At 45.8% G+C, this 12,302-nt stretch overlaps 1 pseudogene; it reads right to left on the bottom strand.

The window, feature by feature from the left end:
* Positions 1-486: 486 nt before the first annotated feature.
* Positions 487-1,373, bottom strand: LOC144602925 (uncharacterized; annotated as a pseudogene).
* Between the last annotated feature and the right edge of the window lie 10,929 nt (positions 1,374-12,302).

A 12,302-nucleotide genomic window follows, 5' to 3' on the forward strand; every position in this document is an offset into this window, starting at 1 on the left:
TCTATTAGTTGACAGAGTATATTTCCTCTATGATCCGACCCTGATGACGCAGGGCTGTTGTAGCATCAATGGTCATTTGAGTGCAATTCAAAGGAATACTTTGAATGAGTTGGAAGGAGCTGCAGATGCTGGTTTTAACGGAAGATGGACACAAACAGCTGGAGTAACTCAGAGGGACAGGCAGAATCTCTAGAGAGAAGAAATGGGTGACGTTTCTGGTCGAGACCCTTCTTCAAACAGGGTCTCGACGTCAAACGTCACCAATTCCCCCTCTCCTGAGATGTTGCCTGCCCCGTTGAGTTACGTCGGCATTTTGTGACAGACTTCGGGTACATTGAATGGGTGTGCGTATGTTAACTTGACTGAAAGGGTTATCCTGACGGTCGACATTGACTGGATGATAGGAACGGCCGCTCGGAGAGTAAGGTGCAATAACACAATGTAGCAGAAGACGTAATTTCGAAAGGAATTTTCAGATTCACCGTGCTATTGAAGACACTTTATTGAATTGAAAAAGAAAACGAATGGGCTCTTAATCACATTTTTTAATTCATCCCTGAATTTTTTCTGGGACACCCCATAAATAAACGTGTTGGTGCAAGCACTCAGAGCTCTCAGCATATATCCGGACAGTTCTGCAATGGTAAATGGGTCGTTGTAATCTGACCCTAAAAGATTAACGTCTAGGAAGTTTACACTCATGTAACACACGAAGGTAACCATCCAAAGCAGTACAAAGTTACCGGATATGGCCAGCAATGGAATGATGGACTTCGTTTCTCCACCGCTTGATCCGCGCCGCTCTCGTCCTTTTTGTCCCGTCGGAGACCCCTCCTCACTCTGTTGGAGTGCATAATGTGTTTGATTGTCAGGGCGTTGAGGAGAATAATCAGCAAAATTGGCACAACTGGGGTTACAATGGATTCGAACACGGAAAGTACTGCCCCTGTCGATGTGGTGTAGACATCTGATGGTATCCAACAGTACCAAGCTACGTTGTCAATTATGTACAGAGGTACGAGGAAAATATACATTGGAATATTTTGAACAATACTTAAGATACATGTTACTCTTATCACCAAAGCCGCAGTTTTCTCAGTGCAATATTTTGCTCGTAAATTCTGATTACAAATAGTGATAAATCGATCTAAGGTGAAAGTCACCGTTAGCCAGACAGAGCAATCAATGGAAATACAATTAAACAAAATACGGAGCTTACAAATGTGAGATAAGTTCAGGAATGAATACGGATAATAGGCCCCGGACATCTCGGAGAGAATTACCTCGAAGATCAGAACCATTAGATCAGCTGCGGCCATGGATACCAGGTAGCGGGTGATACATTTTGAGAGGCCGCACTTTCCCTGCGAGAGAATGACGATTGCCAACGTGTTAGCTGTAGAAAAGACCAAATTATAATGACCATCTTTATTGTTCCAGGAGCACGTTAGTTTGACACTTCGTCGTTTGAAAGTGAGTGGATTATTTGATTCTCCATCTCGTATCGAGATGTTTGGCAGGGGAATGGTCACACTTACAAATGTTGCACCCAAATAACGCCTCATTTAACCTTCATTTCCGACCGGATATGCTTCATAAGGCGTACAATTTATACCACCCTTTTCCATCAAAGCAAATGGACTGCAGTAACGCTGCTACCTAATAGCTCCAGCGTCGAAGGCTCGATACTGATTACTGGAATTGTTTGTGTGGAATTTCAATCTTTTACCTGTGTGCACGTTGGCTTGTCTGCGTGATTGATTGTTTAATTCAATACCTTGCCGTCCATTCGATGCCTTGCCTTCAATAAATTCAATTCAATGCCTTCCCTTGTTTTCAACGCTCTGCATTGCCTTCCTTTCAATACCTTGCCTTGATCAATGAGTTCCATTCCATGCCTCGCTTTGCTTTCAATGCCTTGCCTTCCCTACAATGCCTTGCCTTGACCAATGAATTCCATTCAATGTCTTGCCTTCTCGTGCCTTCAACGCCATGTCATTAATGACTTGCCTTGCCTTTAATACATTGCATTCAATGCCTTCCCTTGCGCTGCTGTCAAAGGTTTGCCATCAACGCCTACCATGCCTCCCCTACAAGGCCCTGCCGTGACTTCAATAAATTCAGTGCAGAGCCTTTCCTTGTCTTGCCTTCAATGCCATGCCATCAATAACCTGCCTTTTCTTTGATGCATTGCCTTCAATGCCTTCCCACGCGATGCCGTCAAAGCCTTGCCATCGACGCCTGCCTTGCCTTCCCGACAATGCCTTTCCTTGATTTCACCGAATTCTATTCAGTGCCTTGCCTTGCTTTGCCTTCAATGCCTTGCCTTACCTTGCCTTTGTTTGATTGATTGACACGGTATGGTAACAGTTCCCAGGCACATCTAGGCCTGCCGAACATTTATCACCTCTTCACACCAGGTCCATTTTTTTTACAACAACCGCATCCATTCCCTGGAATAAATTACAGAATCCAGTTTACCTTCAAACCTGGACGTGTTGAGCGAAGGAACCAGAACTCCAGAATCTTTAGAATGCGGAAGAAACTAGAGCTGACGGGTGAAGCACGTTGTCCTGAACAAAACGTACAAACTCCAAATGGGAAACGCTGGAGGTCAGGATCAAACCCGGGTTTCTGGCGCTGTGAGACAGAAGCACGAGCTGTGCTACTCTGCGGCCCCGAGCTCCGATGTCTTTCTACTTGCGAAATACCGCTGGCTGGTCGTAAACTCATCCATATGTCATCTTATCGGGTGGCGCTTGGATGGCAGCCTCGCCTACGATCTATCTATCATTTTCGTCCATTTAAAAACAAATTTTGGTGAGTTTTATAAGTATGTGTTAATGTTCTCTAGGTTGTTTTACGTGGGGGGTGGGGGAGGGAGTCGGGCGAAATATTTATTTTCAATCTCTTACCTTGCCGGAGATTAGATTGTTTTCCGGATCGCATCTCACGTCGCTCTGCGGCCTAACATCGTGGAACTGAAGGCTTTGCCCGGGACTGTCTTTGAGCCCCCACGGTCGTGGACTTATCATTTGAGCGTGCGATGCCTTGCCTGGAACGGCGCTGCAACCGCGGCCTGCGAACTTTAACATCAAGTAGCTCGCAGTCTCGGGTTGAGACCGAGGTCGGGAAGCTCCAAGATGCACGAAGTTCGACAAGCGCCGACATGGGGTAAACCCCAGACACAGGAGCTTCATCGCCCCGATGAGGAAGGCCCGGTCGCCGGCTACGGTATTGTCCCGTGAACCGAAGGTTAGAGGCTACCGACCGCTGGAGGACAAAGCAGGGAGAGATTGAACTTTAGTTCGCCTTCCATCGAAGTGAGGAGTGCGGAGGCGTCAGTATGGTGGATGTTCATATTAAAATGTATTTTGTGCGTTCTGTTGCTTTTTATTGTTATGACTGTATGGCAAATGAAATTCCTCGTATGTTGCAAAACATACTTGGCTAATAAAGTATGATTATGATGATTATGGTTATTGTGTACGTTGTCGCCAGTGAATCGGCCTCTGGCACAAAACTTGGGGAAATTGGGGAGAGCGTGTGAGAAGGAAAACCAGCCGGTGAAACCAATTGTAGTTGGACGCGACGCAGGCTAGATGGACCGAACCTGCCGTCTTCGATATCGTAGGGGCTGTGTTTGTCCAATTCGCTATCAGTCCGCTTTTATTTGGAGATGGAGAATTACTACAGCCCTGGTTTTGTGAACAGCGCCAATGGATTCAGAAGTATCTGCACCGGTTGGATATTGTTATCACACAACATCTGCAGGCACATGTTAATTTGTCGGCGACCGACAGAACCGGTGAATATGACGTGCCGTGGCAGGGGATCGTCTACTTCAGCGGCAAATCGATAGATTAATTGCTCATCTCCAATAACTTGACGATCACAGGGCAGGGAACACTTGGAGAATATAGAACACAGAACCCAGCAGAGACCAACGCGGTCTATGTGAACCATACACGTTCGGCATGTGGCCGCGTCAGTGTCCTCCATGTGGTACCGAATATCCCCTCATCCGAAATACCCGCGTGGTTGCAAGTAAACTAACCCCCGTACAAAACTGTCCCTCGAGCGCAAGGAGCGAATGAGACACTGGTATAACGTAGAACTAATGTGCCGGTCAGCATGGCACTGGGTCCACCCGCCATAGAAGCGATGATGTATTTTAGATTTTCGGTGTCAATATTGTTTCAGTAACTCAAGCAATAAGTAACAGCACATCTATTTTTAACAGTAATGTCTAGGTGGCGCAATATCGGCAGAGAATTATAAATGGCTTACCAGGAACACCAATGATGACAAGGATAGGGTAGAAAACGTTTTCTACCTGGTTGACTACAGGCCCGTTCATGCCCAGAGATAATCCACGTGTCCTGCCAGTGGTATGACAGGTCGCTTGCTTTATAACGATAGTAGTACATTCTCAAGAGAAACCATATGACGCCTAATCAAGGCAAATTAAATGAGATAAGTGCCACTCATTTAAACTAACAAAGTTAGTCAGATCACGTTCGCTACTTCTAATAATAGAATTGCGTAATAACTGTCGGCAAAGTTGATTATTCTCTAAAATGGAGACTATATTATTATATTATATTATTATATTATAGAATACAGAGATAATTACAAGTCAGATAATTTGTCCAGTCACTCTACACTTCCATCCCCCACAAGGATGGTCTCGAAGCCCTCCGTTTCTTCCTCGACCGTAGAACCAGCCAATCCCCATCGACCAACACTCTCCTCCGCCTAGCAGAGCTGGTTCTTACCCTCAACAACTTCTCCTTTGACTCCTCCCACTTCCTCCAAACCAGAGGCGTAGCTATGGGCACTCGCATGGGCCCTAGCTACGCCTGCCTCTTTGTCCGGTACCGAACAATCCCTGTTCCAGACGTACACTGGCCCCATCCCCGAACTCTACCTCCGCTGCATCGACGACTGCATTGGTGCTACCTCTTGCATCCATGCAGAACTCACTGACTTCATACACTTCAATTTCCATCCTGCCCTTAAATATACCTGGACTATCTCTGACATCTCCCTCCCGTTTCTAGACCTCACCATCTCCATCACAGGAGACAGACTAGTGACGGACATTTACTACAAACCCACGTACTCGCACAGCTATCTGGACTACACTTCTTCCCACCCGGTCCCCTGCAAAAAGTCTATCCCCTACTCCCAATTACTCCGTCTACGCCGCATCTGCGCCCGGGATGAGGTGTTTCATACTAGGGCTTCCGAGATGTCCTCGTTCTTCAGAAAACGGGGCTTCCCCTCCTCCATTATAGATGAGGCTCTCACTAGGGTCTCTTCTACACCCCGCAGCTCCGCTCTTGCTCCACCTCCCCCCACTCGCAACAAGGACAGGATCCCCCTCGTTCTCACCTTCCACCCCACCAGCCAGCGGATCCAACATATCATCCACCAACATTTCCGTCACCTACAACGGGACCCCACCACTGGCCATATCTTCCCATCCCCTCCCCTCTCTGCGTTCCGCAGAGACCGTTCCCTCCGTAACTCCCTGGTCCACTCGTCCCTTCCTACCCAAACCACCCCAACCCCGGGCACTTTGCCTTGCAACCGCACGAGATGCAACACCTGTCCCTTTACTTCCCCCCTCAACTCCATCAAAGGACCCAAACAGTCTTTCCAGGTGAGACAGAGGTTCACCTGCACCTCCTCCAACCTCATCTATTGCATCCGCTGCTCTAGATGTCAACTTATTTATATCGGCGAAACCAAGCGCAGGCTCGGCGATCGCTTCGCTGAACACCTGCGCTCGGTCCGCATTAACGCAACTGATCTCCCGGTGGCCCAGCACTTTAACTCCCCCTCCCATTCCCAGTCTGACCTCTCTGTCATGGGCCTCCTCCAGTGCCATAGTGAGGCCCGCCGGAAATTGGAGGAGCAGCACCTCATATTTCGCCTGGGCAGTTTGCAGCCCGGTGGTATGAACGTCGACTTCTCCAACTTCAGATAGCTCCTCTGTCCCTCCCTTCCCCTCCTCCTTCCCAGATCTCCCTCTATCTTCCTGTCTCGACCTATATCCTTCCTTTGTCCCACCCCCGACATCAGTCTGAAGAAGGGTCTCGACCAGAAACGTCACCCATTCCTTCTCTCCCGAGATGCTGCCTGACCTGCTGAGTTACTCCAGCATTTTGTGAATACACAGTTACAATTGTTGTGGTTACAGTTACTATTAGAGTTACATCGCTCAACGCAAGTTGATGAAACCGATACCAAAGGGTTACATAATGGAAATATACAAATATACGAAGAAATGTCCACGCGATACCCAAACGAAGAACAAAAAACGTTTACAATGATATTTCGGGGATATTTCTGAACGGAAAAGAAGCCAGTGTTGTTCTGAATTGCTTAATTATTTTTATTTATGTATTTACTTCAATCCATATAGGTTCGGCACACCACTCAGAATAGCTAATTTGAAATGGAGACGAAATAATGGAACGGAGTGTCTCGGCGATTATCTATCAATTCCTTCGCTCCTGGGCGAAAATTGACACAAAATGCCGGAGTAACTCCGCGGGACGGGTAGCATCTCTGGAGAGAAGGGATGGGTGACATTTCGGGTCGTGACCGTTCATCAGACTGACAGTCGCGGGAAAGGGAAACGAGAGATGTAGAGAGATATAGAACAAATGAATGAAATGCATGCTAAAAAGTAACGATAATTAGGTGAAGATGCCATCGTCCGCTGTTTGCTCGGCGAGAACGAGAAGCTGGTGCGCCTTGGGTGGAAGAGGGACGGAGAGAGAGCGAATGCAGGGATTACTTGAAGTTATATAAATCAATATTCATACCACTGGGCTGTAAGCTGCCCAGGCGAAAAATGAGATGCCTGGGGTTCACGTTGCTGAATGAGGTCGTGATGCGGCACATCTGTCTAATTCTAGATGCATGATGTGCAAATGATCCACTTCCCTTTTCTCTTTGTCTTTCAATGTTTATGTTTTCATCTCTGTCCAATTCCATCTTCACCCCCCCCCGCCCACCCGCTGCAATGTCTGAAAAGAAGGTCCCAACCCTAAATGCTGCGTATTTATGTTCTCCGGAGATGCTCCGTGACCCACTGATTTACTCCAACACTGTGTCTATGTGAAAATCAGAATTCGTTTCTGAATAATTTGCTACATAGTGCATCTTTAAACATGCTCCATGTATCTCCTATCTGACTGCAAAGCAGAAGTTATCCGACATAAATGTAACACGGTGTTCACGTGCCATCTCAACGAGCCAGTGGGCGCTCTCGCGATTTGCAAAAACAGTTCTATTGCCAGCTCTGATCAAGAACGCATTGAGCACGACCCGGGTATGACAGAAGAATTTTGATTCAATGTTCCAATTCAGATTTACAACATGTGTCATTCTACAGCAAAGTTATTCGTAGTGAAAAACAATTCCTCTCTGCAGCAGTGTAGTACTATGCAAAATAAGTTAACTACGAATAGGCATAAACATCACCGGTTGAAATCAGAGTGAAGAGGCCTGATAAATGACCTGGAATAAGGTATAATAAATTTAGAGAATTCAAGTTCTGCTTGTTACTTTTTATCTATTGTACAGTGTGATAATGAGACCACACCTGGAATATCGCGCGCAGTTTCGGTCTCCTAACTCGAGGAAGGATATTATTGCTATTGAGGGAGTGCAGCGTAGGTTCACCAGATTAAGTCCCGGGATGGCGGGACTGCCATTTCATGAAAAAACGGATCGTTAAGATGGACTGGAATTTAGAAGGACGAGAGGGGATCTTATAGAAACATATAAAATTCTTAAAGAATTGGACAGCCTAGATGCAGGAAAACAATTCCCGATGTTGGGGCAATCGAGAACCAGGTGCGACAGTTGAAGAATAAAGGGTAGGCCATTTAGTACTGTGATGAGGAAAATCGTTTTCACCCAGAGAGTTGTGAATCTGTGGAATTCTCTGCCACAGAAGGCAATGGAGGCCAAATCACTGGATGCGTTCAAGAGAGAGTTCGATATAGCTCTTCGGGCTACTGAATCAAGGGATATGGGGAAAAGCAGGAACGGAGTATTGATTTTCGATGATCAGCCATGATCATATTGAATGGCGGTGCTGTCTCGAAGGGCCGAATAGCCTACTCATGCACCTATTTTCTCTGTTTCTATCTAAATATTTTGGATCATTTTGGGTGGATTTCAAATAAAAATAATTCAAAATGTAAAACTGCACCAGTAAATGCAAAGTGCTCAGGATTTTATCAAGACTGAGGGGTACCCACGCCGTCGGAAATTCTTGCTTTGGTTCATTACAACGTGGATCCAGAAATAAACGTCCTCACTGTGGTGGAAACATTTTATTTCCACCTGATGAACTGCAGCTACTGGGACTCAAGTTAACCGATTTGTTCCAATGTCTATAGTTAATTGATGCAATCACGTGGTGTACATGTGTCACTAGAGGCACCGTCTATATATAAGTAAGGCATGATTTTGAGGTCCAGGCAAATTACCGGGCGGAACAGGATCTCATCTAATGTCTATTGTCTAAAAGATGGAGAGACCCGTAATTTTACAGATTGAAAGAATTTACTACCCCATTCTTGGAACAATTGGAGTACCTGGTAAGCTATTCCAAATCAGGTAAAACGTTTTATTACGAGCAAGTTGAATCCACTTGTCTATTGAATGGATATATTGCTTTCTGTGACGTAAATGTCCAACTTTATATGAATTCACATCTGTTTTCCCGTTGTGTTCAATTGATCAAATTGAGGAGATTTAAAGTTATGTGTTTTAATAGAAATAGACAGATGTTAATGTTAATGGCTTGTTTGTCGCCAAACTACCACTCCTAAAATATACCTGCCGGGTGCTCGGTGACAAGGAAGGTATGTGTCCTCACGGGTAGACACAAAATACTGGAGTAACTCAACGGGGCAAGCAGCATCTCTGGAGAGATGGAATGGGTGACTTTTCGGGTCGAGAACCTTCTTCAGACTGATTCTTGTTGCAACAGAAAGAATGGATTTTCCGTCACCTACGATAAATTTATAATGCATCGTGGGCACTTTTATTTCCCTGCATTTATCTAAAACTTAAGAACTGGTCAAACTACCAACAGAGTTAGATGACTGCCGATGTTCCAGTCAGCAGTAACAATTCTAATTTTGAATTAGATTTCCAGCACGCGAGCATTGGATTTTTCATTAGATGGGGTAGCAATGCCAACATCGCTGAGTCAATTAGTCTTACATCAATTAGTCTTACATCAAGGTTATTTGAGTGTAAACATTATTGTGGCTGCCGGTTCCGTGAAGGGCATTTTTGACAATGTGACAAAGGCAAAATTAGACATTTTTGTATTTATGGAAAATTTCCACTTGTCCTCACCTTCCACCCATCAGCCGTGGCATACAGCACATAATCCTCCAACATTTTCGCCACCTCCAACGGAATCCCACTACTAGCCACATCTTCCCATCTCCACCCCTTTCCGCTTTCCGCAGAGACCCTTCACTCCGTAAATCCCTGGTGAACTCGTCCCTTCCCACCCAAACCACCCCCCAGGTGTTTGTCCCTGCAACTGTAGGAAATGCAACTCCTGTCCCTATACCTCCCCCTCGACTCCGGCCAAGGATCCCGATGGTCTTTTCATGTGAGGCAGAAGTTCACTTGCACCTCCCCCAACCTCATCTAGTGTATCCGCTGTTCCAGTTGTGGACTCTTGTATATCGACGAGTCCAAGCGCAGGCTCGACGATCGTATAGCTGAACACCTTCGCGCAGTCAGCCCAAACCTAACTGATCTCCCAGTTGCTCAACAATAGCTCTCCTTCCCATTCCCACACTGACCTTTCTGGCCTGGGACTCCTCCAGTGTCAGAGTGAGGTCCGGCGCAAATTGGAGGAAAATCACCTCATATTTCACTTGGGTGGATTACACTCCAGCGGTATGACCATTGACTTATCTAACCAAGTAGCCATTGCTTTCCCGCTCCTCCCCCTCCCCAGTTCTCCGACTAGTCTTACTGTCTCCCACTACATTTGATCGCCCACTCCCCTGACATCAGTCTGAAGAGGGGCCCCAACCCGAGGCGTCACCCTTTCCTTCTCTCCAGAGATGCTGCCTGTCCCGCTGTTTCGCCAGCACTTTGTGTCTATCTGCAAAATGATCCAAGTCTGAACCATTTGTATCAGTAATCTGATGTGGTGAGAGGAGTTCTGCACTTCCCCACCACCCCAGTCCATAGATTAATTTCAGTAATGGTGTTAATCAACAATAATACTTTCAAACCGTGATTTTAATTATCTGCCCGCAGGTTACCAAAATGTTCTTGTGGGATAAGTAAGGAATATAAAACAAATTCAAATGAATATAACTCGGCACAGTGGCTCAACTGATAGAGTTGCTGCCTCACACTGCGGGAGACCCAGGTTCATCCTGACCTCGGGTGCTGTGTCAGTGGAGTGTTCCCGTTTCGCCTGTCATCGCAAGGCTATCCTCGGTTGCGCCGGTTTCCTCCTCCATCCAAAGACATGCGGGTTTGTCAGCTAATTCGCTTCTCTAAAAATGCTGCCAGTGAATGGGGAGTGTAAGTTAAACTGGGATAACTGAGAGCTAGTGCTGTCTGTACGGGGTTTGTACGTTTTCCCCGTCACCGCGTGGGTTTTCGCCGAGATCTTCGGTTTCCTCCCATACTCCAAAGACGTGCAGGTTTGTAGGTTAATTGGCTCGATATGAATTTCCCCTAGTGTGGGATGGTGTTAATGTGCAGGGATCGCTGGTCGGTGCGAACTCGGTGGGACGAAGGGCCTGTTTCCGGGCTGTTTCTTTAACCTAAACTAAACTAAATTAGACAGATCTAAGCCCATCCATAATAAATCTTTGCGCATTGTGCATTTCGGTTAATTTAGTCGTCATTCCATTAGCGTAGAAGGGCCCTCTGCGGTGTTGGGTGATACAAGATACTTCGAATCTGATCTCCAGTTGGGTCCTGACACGTGTTTTGTAATGCACAGGGTCATAATCAGAGAAGAGCTGACAGATCCTTTTCAGGAAGCTGGCGGTGAATTCCAGGAGCCTCCAGCGAATGTAATGAGCTCTAGATTTAGATGTAAATGGTAGGTGGAGATAGATTGGCGATGATAAGAGGCAGAGATCGGTTGGAGAGACAGAACCTTTTTTTCTCTCAAACACGAGCGGGAAAGGATTCAATGGCAGATGGTGAAAGTTGAAAGGAAATGTGTAGGAAACCTTTTTTTTATACAGAGGGTGCTGTGTCCCTGGGACGCGCTGACAAGGTGATGATGGAGGCATATGAGGTGTTTTAATAGGTTAATGGGTACGCGGGGAATGGAGGGATCTCGACCAGGCAGAGGAGATTGACTGAACTTGACCTCAATTTCGATATAGACATTGTGGGGTGAAGGGCCTGATAGTGCGCTGTACTGTTCTATGTTCTATTATTTAAATCAATATTATAAATATAAATAACACTCTAGAGACAAAATTGCAAATTATCCACTCGATGCCGACGTAGAGCCAATGGTGAGTAATAATAAGTAGGATGATACTTGGTTTGGCAAATATTGCCCTAAACCCGCAACTACCCCGCTGCCTGTCTACATTTTCACTCATTATTTCTGCCGACGTGATTCGAGACGAGCTCTCGACCGCACTATGGCTTTAGTCGTTTACAGTGGAGTGCTGCACTGGCCGCGAAAAAATCCCAAATAATGAATCATGAGTGCCCACCTAAGACGGTCACCGGAGCTTATGGCAAACCTTCCTGTCAAAAGTATGTATGGAAATCAATAACATAGAATAGTTCCAACATTTTTAAACAATCAAAGCAAACGATAAGAAAACACAAATAAACTAATATATTTCTCTATTCTACCCATTATTTCAGATCTTTAGAATGGAGAAAATGCAACAAAATTATTTGTTTTAAAGCCACCTCCAAAGAGGGTGGGCAGTCACCTGGAGCCGCGTTACATAAGCCAGTCATGTTTCGTACAAAGCGCAATTCAGCGAGATTACACTCCCGCTCAATACTTGGTCCAGGGTTCCGCCGCAGAGACGTGTCTGATCAGCAGCAATGCGTTCTGACTTCAGCACTGCAAAGAACAGACACACTAGTCTGAGTTGAGCTGACGAACAAAATTGCAACCGATTTTCCACTTAAACTATCGGATAAATATTGTGCAATAAATTCTAATCCAGATGATGAAACATCAACTATTCAGCGTCTCATATCAAATATCATTATTAATATACATTTGTTTTGTTGCAGCA

This window comes from Rhinoraja longicauda, chromosome 19 (assembly GCF_053455715.1).
Source record: "Rhinoraja longicauda isolate Sanriku21f chromosome 19, sRhiLon1.1, whole genome shotgun sequence".
Classification (NCBI taxonomy): Eukaryota; Metazoa; Chordata; class Chondrichthyes; order Rajiformes; family Arhynchobatidae; genus Rhinoraja; species Rhinoraja longicauda.